The 20,687-nt window shown below is 48.0% G+C and overlaps 1 pseudogene across 1 annotated transcript in view; it reads right to left on the bottom strand.

Annotated features, from left to right (window-relative positions):
* Nucleotides 1-770: 770 nt before the first annotated feature.
* LOC145715931 (NADH dehydrogenase [ubiquinone] 1 alpha subcomplex subunit 1 pseudogene) overlaps nucleotides 771-20,687 on the bottom strand; it is a 164,409-nt pseudogene continuing 144,492 nt past the window's right edge. The window contains exon 3 of the transcript XR_014138227.1: nucleotides 771-7,512. The product of XR_014138227.1 is annotated as an NADH dehydrogenase [ubiquinone] 1 alpha subcomplex subunit 1 pseudogene (transcript). The remainder of the gene's footprint in view (nucleotides 7,513-20,687) is intronic.

Raw genomic sequence — 20,687 nt, 5'->3', positions numbered from 1 at the left:
TCCCAGCCCTCCGGAGCAGTCCTGGCCCCCACCCCCCCCAATTCCCGGAGCCCCTCATCCCCGTCCACTGCATTCTTTCATTTGAGCTAGCTGGCGTCTCTTTCTCGCCCAATACTACCAGGGTGGACACTGCCTAGCTTACAGGGAGCTACCCGAAAACTCCATGGGGCCCCTGACAGCAGCCTGGTGTTCATGCCAGTGGAGAAAGAGATGAGGAGTTCTGGCCGGCAAGCTTGCCAAATGGTGTGCTCCTTCTGGAGCGGGGAGCCATTGCCAATGTCCGTAACTGATGTCTCTCTTGGGAGAGCCTGTGCGCGCGTGTGTGTGTGTATAAGAGAGTGTTTCTTACTAGTCAGTTAAAAGAATATGGTTTCTTTTGTTGTTGTTACTCCTTTAAAAGGGTGCATATTTGGTGCCTGAGAGAAATCTGATGCTCCAAAGCACAGCAGTGGCCAGCAGCTCTGGGTTGGCCATTCCAATTTGCCGGAGGAATGTCTCCAGCAACCACACAGTTGGCACCCCAGGACGGGTCCCTGCGGAGCCCAAGGCCCACCCTCAGCCTCGTCATAGGGATCGCAGGGGCGCCTCCGTTCTGGAATGCCGTCACCCACGCTGGTGAGGAATGGGGCTCTGGGACAATCAGTGGTCTTCAGCGGCCAACGGTTCAATCCACCATGTTCCTGATGATCTGTGGTGAGACTATCACCCACACATTTCTCTCCATTGTTCTTTTTTTTTTTTTAAGATTTTATTTACTTATTTAACAGAGAGAGAGAGAGAGACAGCGAGAGAGGGAACACAAGCAGGGGGAGCGGGAGAGGGAGAAGCAGGCTTCCCGCCGAGCAGGGAGCCCGACGCGGGGCTCGATCCCAGGACCCCGGGATCACGACCTGAGCCGAAGGCAGACGCTTAACGACTGAGCCACCCAGGCGTCCCTGCATCATTCTTTAAAAAAAAAAAGTGTACAACTCAGTGGCTTTTAGCACTTTCACGACATGGAGCAACCATCGCCCTATCTATTTCCAAAGCTTTTTCGTTGCCTCAGACGGAAACTCTGTGCCCTTTAAGCATAGCTCCCCATTCCTCCCCACCCCTGTCCCAGGTGACCACCGTTCTACTTTCTGTCTCTGAACGTGCCTGGGCTAGGCACCTCAGCTGAGCGGAAGCACACCGTATCTGTCCTCTCGTGTCTGTTTCGTTAGCACCGTGTTTCCGGGGTTCATTCATGTGGTGGCAGTGTTAGCACGTCATTCCTTTGTAAGGCTGAATGATATTCCATGGGGTGTAGACGCCACGCTTTCTTTCTCTAGACATCTGTTGATGGACGTCTCGGTCGCCCCCACCTTTCAGCTATTATTAATAATGCTGCGATGAACACTGGTGTTCAGGTATCTGTTTGAGCCTCTTTTCAATTCTTCTGGATTTATACCTAGGACTGGAATTGGCTGAGTCATATGGTAACTTGATGCTTAGCATTTTGAGGTCTCACCAAACTGTTTTCCACGGCAGCTGCCCCATTCTACCTTCCCATCAGCGGCATACAAGAGTTTGAATGTCACTGCCTCCTCCCCAACACTTGGGGATGAAAGGGTGTGTCACTGTGGTTCTTATTTGGTTTGGTTTGGATTTTACTTTTTCGTTGGTTTTACTATGCAGTACATTAAGACAGTGCATAACCTTCTAGAAGGGGTAGATGAGCATAACCGAGTTATTTTTTCGTCAATCAGGAAAATGCTTCCTTGATCGATATTCTCCAAACCCCTTGACACATGGTAACGATTAACTCCAGAGAAGCGTCTATCTCTTTCCATCAAGCTCCGCTGACATGAATAATTGGCAAACCTTTTTTTTCCTTGCCTCCATTAGTGAACCTGTGGATGTGCGCAGAGGCTATGCTGGGGATGAGCAAGCACATGGCCATGACGTCAATCCCGGGCAGAATCTCGAGCCACATCGGGCCAGGCTGTGGTTGCCAAGGCCAAACCCTTCATCACTGTGGTTTTGATTTGCATTTCCCTAACTAATGATGGTGAACATCTTTTCATGTGCTTATTGGCCATTTGTATATCTTCTCTGGAGAAAGGTCTATTCAGACCCTTTGTACATTTTTAAACTGAGTTTGTCTTTTTGTTGTTGAGTTGTAGGAGTAGTTTATATATTCTGGATATTAAATCCTTATCACATATATGATTTGTAAATATTTTCTCCTATTCTATTGGTTGTCTTTTTACTTTCTTAATAATGTCCTTTGGGGCACTGGCTGGCTCAGTCGGTGGAGCATGTGGTTCTTGATCTGGGTTGAGTTCGAGCCCCACGTTGGGTGTAGAGATTGCTTAAAAATAAAATCTTAAAAAAATAATGTCCTTTGATGCACAAAAGTCTTAAATTTTGATGAAGTCCAAACTAACTATATTTTTCTTTTGCTGCTTTATGCCTTTCTTGTCAAATCCAATAATCTGTTGCCAAATATGACATCATGAAGGTTTACTTCTGTATTTTTTTTCTGAGAATTTTATGGTTTTAGCTTTTATATTAAAGTCATTGATCCATTTTGAGTTAATTTTTGCATATGGTATAAGGTAGAGGTTGAACTTCAGTCTTTTGCCTGTGGAAATCTACTTGTCCCAGCACCATTTACGGAGGAGATTTTATTTTCCCCACTAAACAGACTTGGCAGGCTTGTCAAAAATCAATTGGCCATAGCTGTGTGGGTTTATTTCTGGACTCTCAGTTCTGTTCCATTGACTTATGTTTCAATTCTTATGCCAGTACCACACTGTTTGGATTCCTTTAGCTTTGTAGTAAGTTTTGAAATCAAGAAGCACAAGTTCTCGAACTTTGTTTTTCTATTTATTTATTTGAAGTATAAATGATATGCAGTATCCTTTTGGGTATATATCATAGTGATTTGGTATTTTTACACACTACGAAATGACTCCCATCATACGTCTAGTTACCATCTGCAAGGTTTTTATAATATTATTGGCTATATTCCCTATGCTGAACATTACCTCCTCAGGACTTATTTTATAACTGAAAGTTTGTGCCTCTGAATCCCCTTCACCTATTTTGCTCATCCCCCAGCCCCTCCCCCTTTCTGGAAGCCACCGGTTTGTTTCCAGCATCTATGAGTCTGTTTCTGGTTTGTTTCATTTGTACCTTTGTTTTGTTTTTTAGATTCCACATGTAAGTGAAATCACACAATATCTGTCTTTCTCTGTCTGATTTATTTCATGTAGCATAATCCCTTGTAGACTCATCCACATTATTGAAAATGGCAAGATTTCATTCTTTTTTATGGAAGAGTAATATTCCATTGTATATGTATGCCACATCTTCTTTATCTTCTTTATCCATTCATCTACCGATGGACACTTGGGCTGCTTCCATATGTTGGCTGTAAATAATGCGACTTTGTCTTTCTTTTTCAAGATTGTTTTGGATCTAGGGGACCCCTTGAGATTCCATATGAATTTGAGAATAGGTTTCTTCATTTCTACGAAAAAAGGGCTGTTGAAATTTTGATAGGGACTGCATTGAATCTGTAGATTGTTTTGGATAGTATTGCCATTTTAACAACATTAAGTCTTCCTACCCATGAACACAGCATGCCTTTACATTTATTTAGGGCTTCTTCAATTCCTTTCAGCAATCTCTAAACCTTTCTTGAACCTATTTGTGTCTGTGACTTACATAACCTCTCAAGATAATGACGGCCATATGTTTCCCTTACCCACTACATAAATTAGTGTTAAAACCAATAGAACACGCCATCTCTCTCAATTTTTGCAGGCTTTCTTAATTTCAGTATTTTCAGTTTTGGTAAGCAAATCCCAGTGTGTGCTACTGATAGCTTTCATGATTTCCTTGATATTAGATACACATATGCTCTCTCAGGCACCATCTGCACAGATTAAAAACTCATTCTTTTAGGTGTCCCCTCACACAGTTTTATCGGTTTCCCTTCTCCTAGTTCTGTTATGTTTCTGATCCAATAAGCAAACTTATATTCAACCAACTTATGTACTGCTCAACCTGCTTTAACATTTGGGTGGGAGAGACCCAAATGTCCAGTGTACTGAAGAAGAGACCTAAATGTTGATTCTATCTCCAGGTGCCATGGCAAGAGGTATTGGGAGCCCATGGCCTTGACTTCACAGAGTGAGGAGAGAGAACCAATGAAGGGGAGAGGATTTCCAGCTGGTGGTTTAGGGGAGACCCCATGGAGGAGGAACCATTTAAATAGAGGGATCAGAGTATGGGGTCCTTAGACTCATAATTACTTGATTGTCAACAGAAGCAGAGTTGGATTTTTATGAATAGGTTTCAGGAGGAATCTGAAACTTCTGAGAAATGAATGCTAGATTTTAGATGTTTTGGGATATGTGCATTTTATTGGGGGGAAAATCCATGGCTCTCATTAGATTCTCAAAAAAAAGTAGGTCAGGCTCAAGGAAGATCCTTCCCAATGAGGGACTGATCAGAGGGCTCATTCCTACTTGTTGCTAGGAAGCTCCATGCGGATGCGGAGAATTATTATTATGTACATGGGCCAGAGGCTAATGCATCCAGAGGCTCTGAACCTAGATTCAAGGTGCCCAAACAAATTATATATTTGTTTTATGTTTTTATTTTAGCACATTTTCCCAGAAACAGTCATCTGATTCTTAGAGGTCATGACCCCAATAACCAAGCAGTGGGGGCCCTAGAAGGCAAGTTCTCTTAGTGAGGACACATGAGGGAGAGGTAGAGATGGTGCAAAGGAGGGAGGCCCAGGTGGGATAGAGAGCAAGAGGCTTTAGCTATCAGAGAACAGTGCTGAGTCCCTGGGCTGCTGATGGGCCAGGTGAAGAAACCCTGAAATTGAGGGAAAGACAGAAGGAAAAGAATTCAAACTGGGGATCTTCAGAGTCAACTTTCAAAGCTCGGTGCAAAAGCTTCCTTCTCGGGGCGCCTGGGTGGCTGCGTCAGTTAAGCATCAGCCTCCAGCTCAGGTCATGATCCCAGGGCCCCGGGATGGAGCCCTGCATTGCGCTCCCTACTCAGCGGGGAGTCTGCTTGTCTCTCTCCTTCTGCCCTTCCCCCCAGCTCATGCTCTCCCCTCTCCCCCTCTCTTTCTTTCTCAAAAAAAAAAAAAAAAAAAAAAAATCTTTTAAGAAAAAGCTTACTTCCAGAGGGCCTGGCCTGACTTCCCAGTCTTGGGAAGATGTTGACATCGCCTGTCACCTGTCCCTGAGCCCCTGAGTCTCTCACTCTCCCTCCAGACCAGGCACTCTTCAGAGCTGCCAGGAAGTCTGCTGGGCCTGGCACATAACAGATGTCTGGGCTCCCTACCCTTCCCCAAAGGCCAACCCCCTCATTCTTGGAAGGGGACCCTCTGGAAGACTGGGCCACCACATCAGTTACATGAGCATGGTAATGGCCCTGATAGTCGCCTCTGGGTGTATTCAAAAGATAAGCTGCCCCAAATGTGCTTCCTCCCTTCACTGTGGTCACGATGACACACAGACAGAGTTCCCTAGGACTCGGATCGCCCTGCCCTCCGAGATGCACCAGAGCTCAGACTGCTGGTCAGTTCGGCTTTACCGTGGGCTTGAGATGGCAGGCTCCCCGGTCCCTCACCTTATGGGCTGTTTGTGTCCCAGGCAGGGAGCAGGACTGTTGGCAGAGCAGGATCATGGGAAGGCCTGAGAACGGGCACAGCAGTTACGTTCCTGGCGGAGACCTCCCTTTTTGCACAGTCTCCAGTGACCCTGATGCTGGTGGCAGGGGGAATTCCGGTGGCAGGAGCAGACACAAGCACGTGCGTGGAGGGGGCTCTTCTGTGGGCTGCCGAGGCCCCCAGACAGCACCCGGGGCCTGGCCAAGGAAACGCTGATTTCCATTTTGATGAACGCGATTGGAGAGCCCGATAATTCACACCTCACCAGCAGCATGCCCCCAGAATCATAAAATAAACACGTCATTGTGTTTTCTGATGACAAGCTGCCCTTTTGTCTTTTTCCTGCTCTTCCACGATGGCATCTGTTGGCTGCTGAGTCACACTGCAGGTGACGGACGAGCAGCCCACCCCATGTGTGTGCGCTCTGCAGCCATTTGCAGCCTGTGGTTCCCCCGTGAGTCAGTAGAATTGGGACACCGCTGAGCAGATGTTACGGAGGTGACATAACCGTCACAGGGTGCGTGCCAAGGAGGAGTTTTGAATCTTTGAAGAGAAGAACTACGCTCAAGTTTATTTTGAATACGCTGAGTCATGGCTGCTTCAAGGACAAGGCTCCGCTGCAGACACCAACGGCAAACCCAAACCCTGGGGCATTTTGTCTGGTGCAAATTCGGAAGTTTCTGTAAAACGTTATTTCGAGAAGAACTAAAACATTTTTTTCCCTGCAACACTTGCAATTGTCTGTAAAGCTTTAAAAACGAAAATGTAGACAAATTAATTTCCTACGCATGCTAAAGGAAAAGGCAGTGGTTCATATATTTAAAATTTTAAATCAACTTTCAAATGTATAATTTTTTTTATAAACTCAGTACAGAAGGAGGAGGGTACAGGAGAATGGGGAAGACCCCGGGTCAGAGATTTTATAACTCACTGAAAATGTGACCAAGGCATCTGTACTTTCAGTGTCTACAATGATGTTGACCCTTGCAGTTTGGTTGGTTGGTTGGTTCGTTTTGGACAGAGTGTCTTTCTGAAATCTCAAAGGAGCCAAATTAGGCATCTTTTGGGGTGGGTCTCCTCAGTCACACTGAGTCCTCTCAAGTCCTGGGCGGCTGGCTGGGTGGAGTGAAGGCTCTGTGGAGGCTGCTGGTAGGATTTAGGACACTCTCTCCCAGTGCAGGGGGCAGACTCGCAGCTCTAGAGATGTGAGTGTGGGGTGGAAGGTGAGCTCACTTCAAGTTGTGCAGACTGAGCTCCCCCTGCACCCATCCAATGCCCAGGCAGGAGGCCCCACTCAGGGACCAAGAGTGGAGCAGCCCTAGGGGAGCACCCTTGAGCTTCACTGGTGGCTGGAGAAGTTGGGTAGCAGAGAAGCCTGGCAGATCTTTCTGTCCTCAGGCCTCCCAGCCAGGTGGAAGCCCTACAGTGGGGTCCTCACTGCAGCCTTCAGGGTGCGACCCTGAGATCCAGCCCCCTCCTCTCTGATTCATGGAACAGACAGACAGTTAACTCACCCTTTGATCTGCTAATATCTCTCTCCTCTCCTCCCTACAAACTTGTCTGACTTTACTGTGTGTGTGGTGGGTTTGTTTAGGAAACAGGACAGGTCCGTGGGCCAAAATCACCCACTGCTGTGACACATCTCATCTCTGTCCAGTCTTTGTCCACAGCCCTTCACAGATGCCTTTAGGGAATACTTGGCCACAGCGCTCTTATCTTCCTTCACTCTGCCAACATGGCAACTTGGAACATCCTTAGACCATCAGTGTCATGGAAGCCAGCTCCTGAGGTTTCCCACTTGGACAACTTTCCATGGCCTTCCTGGTGGTCAGTTTTTACTTTATAAGGCCCTAAGCCAGACAGCAGAGAAAGCAGAACTTCTAATCATGGCCTTGGCCTTGCCTCTTGCCCTGACCCATGTTTCATTTGCCCATGTCCTATTCTCTCTCTTCCCAGATTTCTGTTTCTTTGCCTCCCTCTCCCTCTCTTCTTCCCCTCCTTTCTCCCCTCCCTCTCTCTTTCTCTTCCCTTCAAGCACCACTCTTTCAGCCTGGACCCAGAACCTAAAAAGACCGAAAAGTCCAGGGAGCAAGCCCCCATATTCTTGGCTCCCCTTCACTGTTGTCCTTCAGGATAGACACCACACCTCTCACTGAGGCAGGATGGAACAGACGGTGACGTGGTATATGGTCTTTGTCACAGCCCCGGTTTCTGCCTCAAATCCCCAGGGACGTCTTCCCAGACCCCTCCCTCATTCTGAGCAATATCCTGTGATCAACCTTCCAACGGTAGGACCCGCATAGCAGCCCAGCCCCCTTCCCACGCCCATGACTGGAATTTCCAAGGCTCTCCAGACTAGGTGGCCTCCCTCCCAACACAAGGATGTTCCCCTGGAGCGTTCTGTCACATAAATTCTTCCAAGAATTTGTTGCCAGGAAAAAAAAATTCCTTGAAGAATATTTTCTTTTATTAGACAATAAGAGCTGCATACCACACTGTTTTCCTTTTTTTTTGTTTTGTTTTGTTTGTTTGTTTTTCCCCCTTCCCTTACCAGGAAGTCAGAGCTACACCAGTGCTGATTCCAAAGGCAATCATCAGCCCCTTTTCTGTCCCCTTCCTACTGCCACTTGTCTAGTCTGTTCTGGGTGTGATTCCCTGTGTGGTCATCGTGAATGGAGTGCAAGCCCCGGTCATTGTGCGGGAAGGCTGTCCAGGCAACCCTGTGGTCTTGACCCACTGCCCTTGCCCTGCCCCCCTCGCCGGGTCCTGGAGGTGTCCCCAAGAACCATGCCCACCGCAGAGTTGTCTATGTATTGGGTTTGGGGTCCTGCACTCCCCAGGCTCCACCTTTGGGGTCACAGCACCATCCAGAACAATCCCTGGCCCCCTTCGCTTCATGAAACGGGAGCTTCCCAAAGAAAGAGAAGGTGTTTCACCTGGATGATAATGCCTTGAGGTTGGCCGAGGCTCCTGGCCCAGGGACCAGATTTTCCCCTCTGCAATCAGTCCCCATTTCGCATCCCGTCTGGGGCAGCCCAAGGGACAAGGTAAGGAAGAGGGAATTTTGGCCTGGCATGTGGAGGAAAGGGATCTTGGCAGCGAGAGGGGCCAGCAAATGTCAAACCACGTCAGCGAGCACCAGGACCCCTGGGGGAGGTTCTTATTCCGTCTTTGGACAGGCCTTCACCCCAGCGGGCTGAGGTGGGGTTTGCAGCGCACGTGGACAGATTCCTCTCCCCAGGCCCCCAGGGTCCGAAGGCATTTCTGCAGCTTCCTTCTGTCTTTCCAGGCTTCTGAACAGAACAATAAGCGAGGCGAAAGCTTGCAGTCAGCAGGGAACGGTTTCTTTGAGTCTGGCAGCTGAGCCTTTCACCAAGCCCCACTACGGACCAAGGGCTCTTTTGTCCTTGGGGAGAAAAGCTGTTTCCTGGAGGTTTTGATTATTTTATTCAGCAGGACTTTGTACAGTTACGGTGGAAGTTTCACCTTAAATGAGAACTCGTGTCCTGACGTTAAAACCGCCCTGTCTTTTCTGTCATACGCACACCCCCAGGGAGACAGAGATGTAGAAATCATTTTTAAAGTCAGTGTAAGTACGGCACTGGAGTCACTAACATAGTCAGAAAAGGACTTCAAACGAAGTGCAAAGTTGACAACCTGCACCTGTGGCCTCCAGTAGCTCCGTCAGATACAAGAGCGGCCGGCCACCAGGCATTCCAGGCCTCCAGACGGCGTGCCATCTCACTGGTTTGTGGGGTGAGAGTGTGAGTTGCGTAGAGTCATCCTTTAACTCCAGACTTGGTGTCAAACCTGCTCATGGGATTGAAAGCAGACCCGAGTCTCTGCCACAGCACCTGCCATAGGGTCCCCTGCCAGCTACACAGAAAGACAGGCTTGGTGTCAGGTCACCAAATGGGCCAGCGTCTGAGATGGCCTAATAAATAAGCCCGGGTGTTGAGGTTTGTGTGCACAGGCTTGCTGACCTAGAACCTGGCTCTCTCTGCCTGGGAGCCGAGGGGGTACTCCATGCACCACTGTGCCCCCCACCAACCGCCAACCCCTGGCTCCTGTCTGTGGCGGGAGAGATTTGAAAGCTGCAAGAGGAACCCAGCATGAGTCCCCTGTATGCCATGACCCCACCCAACCGCAAACACGGGGGATGCGCTGAGAATTGGTTCGTGCCCCTTCTTGTCTGGTCTGCCTTTCCAGGGACACTTCTGCCCCAAACTGAGACCAGGGTTTGGGATGAAGCCTGCCTCTTCTGGAACAGCTTCTGCCCTTATTCCTTTGGCCCTTACCCCTGAAATACTTTCAGATCCTTGCAGAGGCCAGGATCTCCCTTGCTCTGATGCTTTGCTCACGCTGGGATTCCCTGTCCTCCACCTTGGCCTGGGTATTAGTCACGATTCTCCAGAGAAACAGAACTAAAGGATATGTATAAGAGGACATTTATTAGAGAACTTGGTGTAAAGCCCAATCTGAGTTGGGAAGACCAAGAACCAGGAGCGATATTTGAGGGCGGGGGAAGACAGATGTCAGCTCAAGCAGAGAGGGAATGAATTCACCCCTCCTCTGCCTTTTTATTCTATCTGGGTACCCATCGTGGGGGGCGGGGATGATACCCATGCACACTGGGGACGGCCATCACTTCTACCCAATCTACCGATGCAAGTGCTAACATCTTCCAGAAATACGCTGACAGACATACCCAGGGATGTTTTGACAAGCTATCTGGGCATCCCTTAGCCTAATCAAGTTGACACATAAAATGAACAAACCATCCTGGCTGGTCTACTCCTTCCTCTTTCCCATCCCAGTCTGGGGCATCTCCTGCCCCTCCAAGACTGGGTTGGGGCCTCTCCAACGCTCCCATGGCCCCTGTCCTCCCCCCGGTCTCATCACTGCATTATGGTACTCCTCCTGTGGGTCTTCCCTGGGCAGAGACAGGGTCATTCTGAGCCATCGATGTACCCCTAGTGCTCCCCAGAGTCTGGCGATAGTTGACCCCTCAGGACACTCATCACATGACAACACCCCAGTTTCCCGAATTGGAGGCTCTGACTGGACAGAATCAGTAGTTCGGTTCCAATCAGCTGGCAGGCTGGGGCCAGCACCACGTGGAGCACAGGTCCCCCAAATCCACGGACCTGGTCAGGCCTAACACTTGGGACACTTCTTGGGTGGGGGAGGATCTGTTTTAGTGGAGCTGCTCAGGTTCTAGGTCAACGATAAACAGGTGGACAGAAGGTGATGGACTCTTTCATTTTTACAGGTTGGAGTTGCCTAGGCCAGAACATTCAGGTGGCCCCCACTCTGCCATTCCCATGAGGCAAAAGCATCAGGGCAGCCCTCACTCCACCATCTACACAAAAGCGGGGCATCCAGGCACCCCTGACTCTGCGCTCTTACAAACCTCCGGGATTTGGCTCACACTGGTTCCCAGCACCGAGGGCATTCCCTGACCCAAGGTAGCTGCTCAACAATTGTGGGTTGAGTGAGTGAAAGAAGAAAAGAATGAGTTCATGGACAAAGAAATCTCTTCTTGGAAGACTGACAGTGTAGCCCCAGCTGTGTCTCTGGAGACCTTTGCATACAAATTAGAAAAAAGCCCCAAAACTCTCTTTTAATATAAAGGTGATTTCCCATTTCTAGTATTCCCTCTCCAGTGTGAGTACAGGGAAACCCTGAATGGGATCTTCACTTAAGTGCACATCAGGATGAGAAGTGTCCATATGACGGCGCACCTACCACCCGGCAATGAGAATGAGCCACATCCACAGGTGGCAACAGAGATCAAGCTGAACAACATGGACAGAAGAAAGCAAACAGTGCAATGACTTCATTTACATCAGTGTGTAAAACCCAGTGAACAGTGGGTTGGGGTGGAATTAAGCCGTATCTTCTTTAAAAAGATCTGAAACCACCACAGTAAAATGTTATCATTTACTCAGTGTTAAATGTTGTCGTTATTAGGCGTGTTTGTTATGTTATTCTCTGGAGCTTTTTGGGAAGAAACAATGTTCTCGATTTCTCAGAAATAATTTAGGAACCAAGTGGTTACTCTACTTAGTATTTGCTATAGAACCTAGCAGAGTTATTTCATTAAGATGGTATAGAAACTGTACTTGGGAGCAAGGATTCTTCTTTGAATAAATTCTCCCAGTTTCCTAACTCCCCAGTTCGCCTCCTTTGCCCCAGTGCAAGTTCTTATGGGAATACTTCCGTGTTTCCTGCCTCTGCTTCTCCTTGTCTTCCTTGTGGGCTTCCTCAGACATCTGCCCACCCCCTTGTCCAGATCATCAAGCGAATCTTTCACTTAATGTTAGTAAGTGAGCTGTCTAGGCACCAGAACGCCATCGGTCTCAAACTTCATGCTGCACTGGAATCACCAGGAGCTTATTAAAGCAGATTCCCAGACCCTACCCCCAGAGTTTCGGACTCAGTAGGTCCGGCATGGAACTCAAGAATTTGCATTTCTAACAGGTTCCCCGGCCATGCTGACACTGCCAACCCAGGGGCCACACTCCGAGAAGCATTGTATCAGAGGATGCTGGAACATCATCACGTCTCGGTCTTACTTGGTGCCGCACGCGCCGGCGGGAGGGAGCGGCGCGTCTCCTGTGAGCTCAGGCTCTCGCTTCCTGGTGCCCTCTGCCCGCCCCCAAATGTCATCATGGCAACAGTATCTGGCACCCATTTTTGTCTCCATCCCTCTCAGCATAGAACAGATTTAATCATGTTTATTTCGTGGTCTGGACCAAGCCAGCTTTGGCCTGGAAAAGAACATTGAAAATTAAATAAACAGTATTGTGTGAAGAATGAAGAGAAGAGCAGGAAGGAAGATGAAAATGCCTAAGAAGCAATAAGAAACAAAAGAAGAAAAGCAACAAGGATCAAGAAATAAGAAGAAAGGTGATATTTCCCAGTCCTACCGAAGCGAGGTGACTCGGGAGTTGGCAGATGTCCTGCTTCTCAGCCAGCACAGAAAGAACAGCGGGGCCATGTTTCCTGCCTCTATGCAAATAATCATCTCTAACAACAGAAAAATCATCAGTGTCAGAGGGGGTAATTTATGACTGGCAGGAATTCTCCCTTTTGAAAACTCTTAAGTACAGAGGTTTGTTGTCACCATCTCTTGACAGAAGCCTTCAGATGTCCTCAGGGCCTGTCCCCAGAGGACGCCCATGGAAGCAGGATGAGAAAGTGAGTAGACATTTCCCTCTTGGGGGTTTGGGGCTTAAGGACATCCATCCTTGAGTCAGGAAAAGAATCTGTGGCTCACAGGACAAGGATGGGCATGAGGAGTCGGGGCTGAGAGACAAGGGAGGAGCCATCCACTCCAGGATCCCCCTACCTCCCCCCCAGGACCTGGGCATCACCTGGGTCTGCCTCCCACACATTCTCGTGTCATAGGCCTGGCACAGAGTCTGGCTGACAAAAATTCCCCAGCTGGTTGTAAAGCGCAGGCTTCAGCCTCACTGACTTAGAGTCAAGTTCAGACCATCAACTCTCCTTCTGCAGGAGAGGAAACTGAGCTTCGGAGAAGCCAAGTGACTTGTGTAAAGCCACAGAACAAGTGAATTAGCAGAAGACGGATGGGAATTCCCAACTCTGATGACAGTTCTCAAGGGGGGAGAAAGTAAGTCTTCTTGCTTCTGTGGTAAGAACGAGCTGACTGGGGTGCCTGGGTGGCTCAGTTGGTTAAGCGACTGCCTTCAGCTCAGGTCATGATCCTGGAGTCCCTGGATCGAGTCCCGCATCGGGCTCCCTGCTCGGCAGGGAGCCTGCTTCTGCCTCTGACCCTCCCCCCTCTCATGTGCTCTCTCTCATTCTCTCTCATATAAATAAATAAAATCTCAAAAAACAAACAAAAAAAAGAACAAGCTGACTGTTCTCTCCCAACAGTTTTCACAGTCATCTATGGAATCAACCTCAGGGCCAGACGGGAACGGGATCCAGCTCTCGTGCGTGGGTTTCCCTGTGGGGCTCTGTCCACGCGCTGCTGAAATGAGCCTGGAAAGTTCTTTGGCTGCCAAACAGGCTCCTGGGAGGCCCGATGGCGTCGGGCTACTATGGAGTCCTCCTCCGTGGGGAGCCACGCTGTGGCATTGCACAGGCCATGGGTCTTCTCTCATTGTATCTTCACTCTGGGGAGGGAGCCTGTCACGTCAGGCTGGGGCCCAGCAAGTTTGGAATATGGCGCCCGCAGAGGGGCAGAAGTGAGACTTAAAAACGAATCCGTAACAGAAAAAATATTTCAGGGCAACTGCAGCTTCTGAGTATGTGCCCTATCGGGCACGGAGTCTTCAGAACTGATCCCAGGACATCTCCTGAAAGCCGTCTGGCGGGCAGCCGACCTGACAGCCATGGAAATGAGCCAATGCAGGCATCTTGGGGGGCAGGGAATGTGACGAAGCGGGGAGGCTGCAGCTAGAAGGCCCGGCCTCATCTGCTCCTGACTTGCTGACCGTGCCAACCCAGAGCTGGGCCACGGCAGGCTGGGCTAACTCCCCCGGGGCTGTGAAATGAGGCTGACTTTCCTAGGGTGACAGACCCCATGCCCCTCATTTTGCGGGATGACCCTCACATCCTAGAAAAGAGCGAAATGAGGTGACTTGGCACCCTCCCCAAGGCCACCCAGGGGTGTCCACTGCCCACGCTGAGTTACCCCATGACTGGAAAGGAGGGGAGACCGCGAGGCCGGAATGCCAGCCGATTGAGGCCTTAGTGTTCCAATCTGTACACATTCGCTGTTGCGGGGATGAAAGATCACGCGGGGCAGGTACTTGGGATGGTGCTCGGCATTAGCTATTGCCATGGGCGCTGGTTTTATCATGATTTCTAGAAACTGCCTTTCCTACCTTTACTCTCCTGTTAAAAAATCACACTAAACCCTAGAAGCAAACACAGAAATGTAGCAGACGAAAGCGACTCAGAAACCTGAAATGTCACTTTCATTAAAACACAGCATACCATGATCCTCAGCACAGCCTCTCACCCACACGTACGAGTTTGTTCGTTGCATCTTTATCCTGTGCGAACAGCAGTTTCTATTGGAGACTCTAGAAAAGGGCCCCCGTGACCTTAGAGGGAAACTGAGCACTCTGCTTTATTGGGGTTAGTTGGCTGGCCTGCAGCCACGCGCACGGTGTTGGGTGTGACGGGGGGAGTGTTCGGTTCCTTTATCATCCACCTGTTCACTCATTCCTCAGTTACCTACGGAACACCTGTCCAAGCCCGGCATTGCTTCAGCTGCTAGGAGGCTGTGACATTGAGACAAAGAGCAAACTGGCATGCTAGTGATGGGGGGACAGGCCGTGGAGAAGCAACCGTCCCAAGCACTGATGAAAATCAGGCAGGGTGCAAGGCAGAGCGACTGTGTGTGCAAGAGGCCTATCTGAGGGGCACCGGGGTGGTGCAATCAGTTAAGCATCTGACTCTTGATTTTGGCTCAGGTCATGATCTCAGGGTCGTGAGATTGAGCCCCGCGTTGGGCTCTGTGCTCAGCTGGGAGTCTGCTTCAGATTCTCTCCCCCTCTCCCTCTGTCCTTCCCCACTGCGTGCTCTCTCTCCAAAAGAAATAAATAAATCTTTAAAAAAATAAGAAAGAGGCCTGTCCGAAGGGTCACCGCAGAGACCTAGGGACCAGAGGAACATGGTATCTGGCTGAGCACTCCAAGCAGAGAGAGAAGCAAAAATGCGGCTCCAAGCAGGAGCTCCCTCATAGTTAACATGGGGTTCAGCTGCTAACTGACCATATTCAACATTGCCAGACTGAAGGCAATGCCCCCTGTCCCTGCCCCTCTCTCAAGGGCAGACCCTTGTCACATTCACGGGGACTTTGTCATCTGTGGCCCCTTCCATTCCCTCCGGGCCTGCTTTGACGACACGAGGCAGAGGTAAGATAGGAGGTGCTGGGGCCCAGGAGCCCCCCATCCCCTAGCATCAGCTGCTTGCTCTCTGTCACCATGGGCTGGGAGTGGCCCTCTGTTTCCTCATCTGTAAAATGGAGGTGATCCCTGTTCAGAGGGTTGTTCAGAGCTTCTCAGGAGACACGGAGAAGGAGGCTTCGTATAAAATGTGAAGAACCCCCTGAGCACAGTGCATCTGAAATTGGGGCAGCTCAGAAGACAGGTGGTCTCTGTAAACTGTGTTGTCATTGTTCTTTCCCTGCAGACACAGGGCATCCTTAAAGCTTTTTCTTCCCTACCTCCTTTAAAACCTACCTGCACGCAACTCACAGAGTTAGGAATCAAGGCTAGTCTCTCCTTTGCCAGTAAGGGCTCTGTCTTTTGACAGACAACCATATACTAAGCCAAAGGAATGGCTCTCTAAGAGTGGACATGTCAGCCATCAACTGACAGATCCCAGGAGGGAATGTTTTCAAGAGGAAGATTTTCCCAGCTCTCAGAGTACCTCAGGCTGCCCTTACCCATTCCACAGAAAGGCCCACCAGTCAGGGAGATGACTGGTTTGCTTCTGGTGTCTCTCCCAGACCCAACCAGGGTTCCACTGATCAGATATTCCCTTTGCTGTCTCTGGCGCCACATCATGTGGTCACTGGCCCAACCCGTTGGTCCTACTAGAGGCGAGGGTTTCGCTGAGGCCAGGCAGTACCGTGGTTAGCCTGGGCCATAGACGGGCTCTACCTCCATGACCAAAAGCTGTCTCTGCCTCTTTTATTCACCAAAGACACTGCCCTTTCGGTGCTCATCCACCCTCCCCACCCACAGGCGGTGCCTCCACATGCTGGCATGTTCCAAGCACTACACACTCTGTTCGTTGTTCACAGTAACCTGATAAAATGGATACCACCATCATTCCTGCTTCCCAGGTAGGGAAACGGAAGCGTGAAGAGGTTAAGAGGTGGAGGTGGGATTTGAACCCATGATGTGTAATTCCAGAGGCCAAGAATTTTACTCTTCACTACATCCCTCTGCAAGCTCCCTCAAAAACTTGTTTTGGGTTTTTCTGGGCTTGCCCTTCCACACAGGGGCCTCTCTCCTCCAGCTCATCCCAGATGAGGATGCCTGGAGGCCATTTGTTCCCAGCAGGAGGCATAGACAGTTCCTGGCCCCTTCTTGGGAGGCTTTTGGAGCCTGATTTTGATGGTAGGAAGCAAAGAAAAGGAACCAAGAGAAGGAAGTGACAACAATTTTGGCTCGACAAGACCTTGCTTTGTCATCAAATCCCTGTTAGGGGGTCACTGACAGGTGTCCCAGGAGACCCGTGTTCTTACCACTCAACTTGCAAATCCCTTTCCCTCTCCTGGCCTTGGCTTAGTCCTTGGCAAACCAGGGGGCTATGTGAGGTGTTCTCGAAGGCCCACTTGCTCTAACGTAACTTCAGCTACCTATTGGGGAGGGAAGATGACAGGCTGCACAAAGATGGTTTGTAAAAAGCATCCAGCTGGTTACACCAATACCTCTCACTCTGTTGGTTGATGGGAGTAGGGGACTAGAAAGCCCTAAGCATCCCAAAAGGAAAGAAAGCAGCCCTTTTGTGTCTAATGGCCCTATCATTCAGCAGATGTATCTTCCAAATTAAAACCCCTTTTCTCATAAAAATGCCAGGATGATTTTAGCCAAGTATTTCAGCAAAGGCCCCTTAGCATCTTCAGTATCTCAACAAGAGTTCTCTAGATGGTGTTAGAGAGGAAATTCCCAAAGATTTCTGTCCCCAGTTATATATGTCAGGGGGCGTCAGCATGGGATGAAACAAAATGGGTCACCGGTGTGCTCTACACTGACTTGGCGGGCTGACTGTGGCCCAGCCTGACCCACTCCTGGTCATGGTGTTCGGTGAGACACTGGGAGGACCAGAGTCGGGGGTAACCAAACTCTCCTGACAGGTGAGCAGGCCACTCTGCTGCAAGGAAGGCTGGCTTGTCTCTGGATGGAAGAAATTAGGACACTCAGTGTAGACTATCTACAAATAAGTCATTTGTGAACCCACTGACTTTTCTATCAGTTTGCTTATTTATTGGCTCAGAGTGAGAAAACAGCATCTTGGTTTCTAAAGTTTTGGACATCATATCAAATACTCTTGGTGAAGCAATGAAGATTTTGTGGCTGTTTTGATCTTTGCAAACTCAAGTATAGTTTTTTTAAGGAAACTCTCCACTGAAGTAAAACATACATAGACAAAAGTGCACAAGCAATATGCATAAAGCTTGACAAATTTTCACAAAGGATCCAAATCTATGAAATCATGACCAGATTAAGGAACAGGACATTGTTGAATCATTATATTGTACACCTGAAACCAACATAATACTGTATGTTAATTACACTTCGATAGAAAAAAAGACACAGATAATGGAAAAAAAAAAGACAGAAAGAAACAGGACATTACCAGCACCCCAACAGCCCCATGGTCACATCCCCCAAATAACTACCATCTTGACGTCCATCCCCACTGATCAGCTTTGTCTGTTTTTGAGCTTCGTGTAAATAGAATCATTCCGTGTGCCCTCTCGGTTGTCTGGCTTTCTTCACTGAACATGAAGATTTCAGTCCTGTGTTACTTTGCGTTGTGTTAGGTTGTTCAATTTCATTGCTAAGGACACCACACAGATTTACCCATTCCTCTGTTGATGGAAATTTGGGTTGTTTCTATTAACCTTAAAAATTTATTTATTTATTTATTTTACCAGTAAGAAAAATGGGCTTATTCAGGAATAGTAGAGAATTGCAATTTGGGACAAGCAAAGTAGGTTTACGACATAAACACAGGCAAGTCCGGAGATCGAAGGAGAGGAATGCTCTTTTACCCAGGAAAGGGGGGAAGTGGGGAGGTCTGTTATAAACAAAAAGCGCATTGGGGTAAGTGGTGCGTTCAAAGTACTAGTGGTTTTCATTGGCTGAGTTACAACAGTCTCTCACTGGCTGGGTGTTGCGGGGGAGGAATAAAAGCCCTCTTCCTCCTTCTGGGTGGTAAAGTAGTAGCTGAAGCCGTATCACCTTGCAAGGTGTGTCTCTCTGTGTTGGGTCTACAATTGGCCAGGATTAGGGCCCTTCTGGCCTCCCAACTCCATTTTAGTGTGGTTTCCTTGTATTAATTTTCACATTTTCAGTCTTTGGCTACCTAACCAGATAGTTCTGAGCAGTTTTGTACGTGTCTTCGGTGCACATATGTATGTGTTTCAACTGGATGTATACCGAGGCATAGAATCGCTGAGTCACATCACTCAGGTGTAGTAAATCCTGCCAAACAGTCTTCCGAAGTGATCGTCCCAGTTTACACCCCTACTAGTCAGTGGGCGGCTGTGGCAGTTGCCCCAAATCCTCTCCAGGGCTGAGCATTCTTAGTCTGTTCATTTCCAGCCACTGGGTGTGTAGTGGGGTCACTCTGTGAATGTACTTTGTACTCCCCTGCTCATATTTACTGATAAATTGGATAGCCTCTTTTGTGAAGTGCCTGTGCAAGCCTTTTGCTCATTTTTCTTCTACTGGATTATTAATGATTTATGGAAATTTTTAATATATTCTGGATACAAGTTTTTTAAATCAAGTTTAAGATATGCAAATATCTTTTCTCACCCTGTGGCTTGCATTTTCACTCTCAGTGGTGTCTTTTGATGAACAGAAGTTCTTGGTTTTTTCTTTTTTTTTAAGATCTTATTTATTTATTTGACAGAGAGAGAGACAGGGAGAGAGGGAACACAAGCAGGGGGAGTGGGAGAGGGAGGAGCAGGCTTCTCGCGGAGCAGGGAGCCCAACGCAGGGCTCGATCCCAGGACCCTGGGATCATGACCTGAGCCGCAGGCAGACACTTGACCGACTGAGCCACCCAGGCGCCCCAGAAGTTCTTGGTTTTAATGAAGTCCAATTTACTGATCTTTTCCTTTGGTCTTAGAGCTTTTTGTGTGCTATATTTCAGAAAATTTTTCATGTCCAAAATCATGAGATTATGCTCTGATGTTATTTTTTAGAAGTTTTGTCATTTTACCTTTTACACTTATTTATTTTTATTTTTTGAAGATTTATTTGTTTGAGAGAGAGCACATGTGTGCACAGGAATGGAAGTGGGGCAGAGGGAGAGAAACTCAAACCCAGTGAAGGGCTCGATCTCACAACCCGGCGATCAAGACCTGAGCTGAAATCAAGAGTCAGACGCTCAACATACTGAGCCATGCAGGTGCCTCTGTATTTTTTAAAACTTTAAGAACAGTTTTAGGTTCATTGCAAAACGGAGGGAAAAGTAGAAATTTCTTATATACTCCCTCCTCCCACACATGCATATCCTCCCCCGTAATCAACATCCCCCACCAGAATGATACATTTGTTATAATTCATGAACCTACATTGGCCGATTTTATCACCCCAAGTCCATGGTTTACATTACTTTTCACTCTTGGTGGTGTAAATTCCATGGGTTTGTACAAATGTATAGTGATATGTATCCACCACTGTACTATCATACAAAGTATTTTCACTGCCCTAAAAATCCTCTGTGCCCCAACTATTCCCTGCATTTTGGGTGCTATTGTAAATGGTGTCATTTAAAATTTGTTATTTTCCAATTATTTGTCACTTTTAAAAACGATTACTTCTCTTACGTTGATTAAACAGTCCCTCTGCAGTGTGGCCAATGCTCCTAATTTGTGAATCAAAGTCAGTATTCCCAGTAGAGAATTTTTTCAGTCTATTTTCTCTGTGCTACTCAGACTGTGTGATTTCTATTGCTCTTTCCTCAATTTTATTGATTCTCTCTTTTGTCATATCCGTTCTACCACAGAGCCTATCTGGTGAGGTTTTTAAAATTTCTGTTATTGTATTTTTTTAGTTCTATAATTTCCATTTGGTTCCTTTCTTTATAACCCCTATTTCTTTGCTGAGATTCTTCTCTTCTTTCATTTGTTTCAAGAGAATTTGCAATTCCTTGCTGAAGCATTTTCAAGACAGCTGCTTTAAAGTCTTTTTCAGATACTTCTATCACCTGGTTCATCTCAGTGGTGGTGTCAGCTGATTGTCTTTTCTCATCTAAGTTATTTTCCTGGCTCTTCCTATGATGTGTATTTTTT

This window comes from Leptonychotes weddellii, chromosome 10 (genome assembly GCF_054177405.1).
Source record: "Leptonychotes weddellii isolate Sample4059 chromosome 10, ASM5417740v2, whole genome shotgun sequence".
Classification (NCBI taxonomy): domain Eukaryota; kingdom Metazoa; phylum Chordata; class Mammalia; order Carnivora; family Phocidae; genus Leptonychotes; species Leptonychotes weddellii.
The sequence above is the reverse complement of the archived record's forward strand: the minus strand, read 5'-3'. Positions and strand labels throughout refer to the sequence as shown.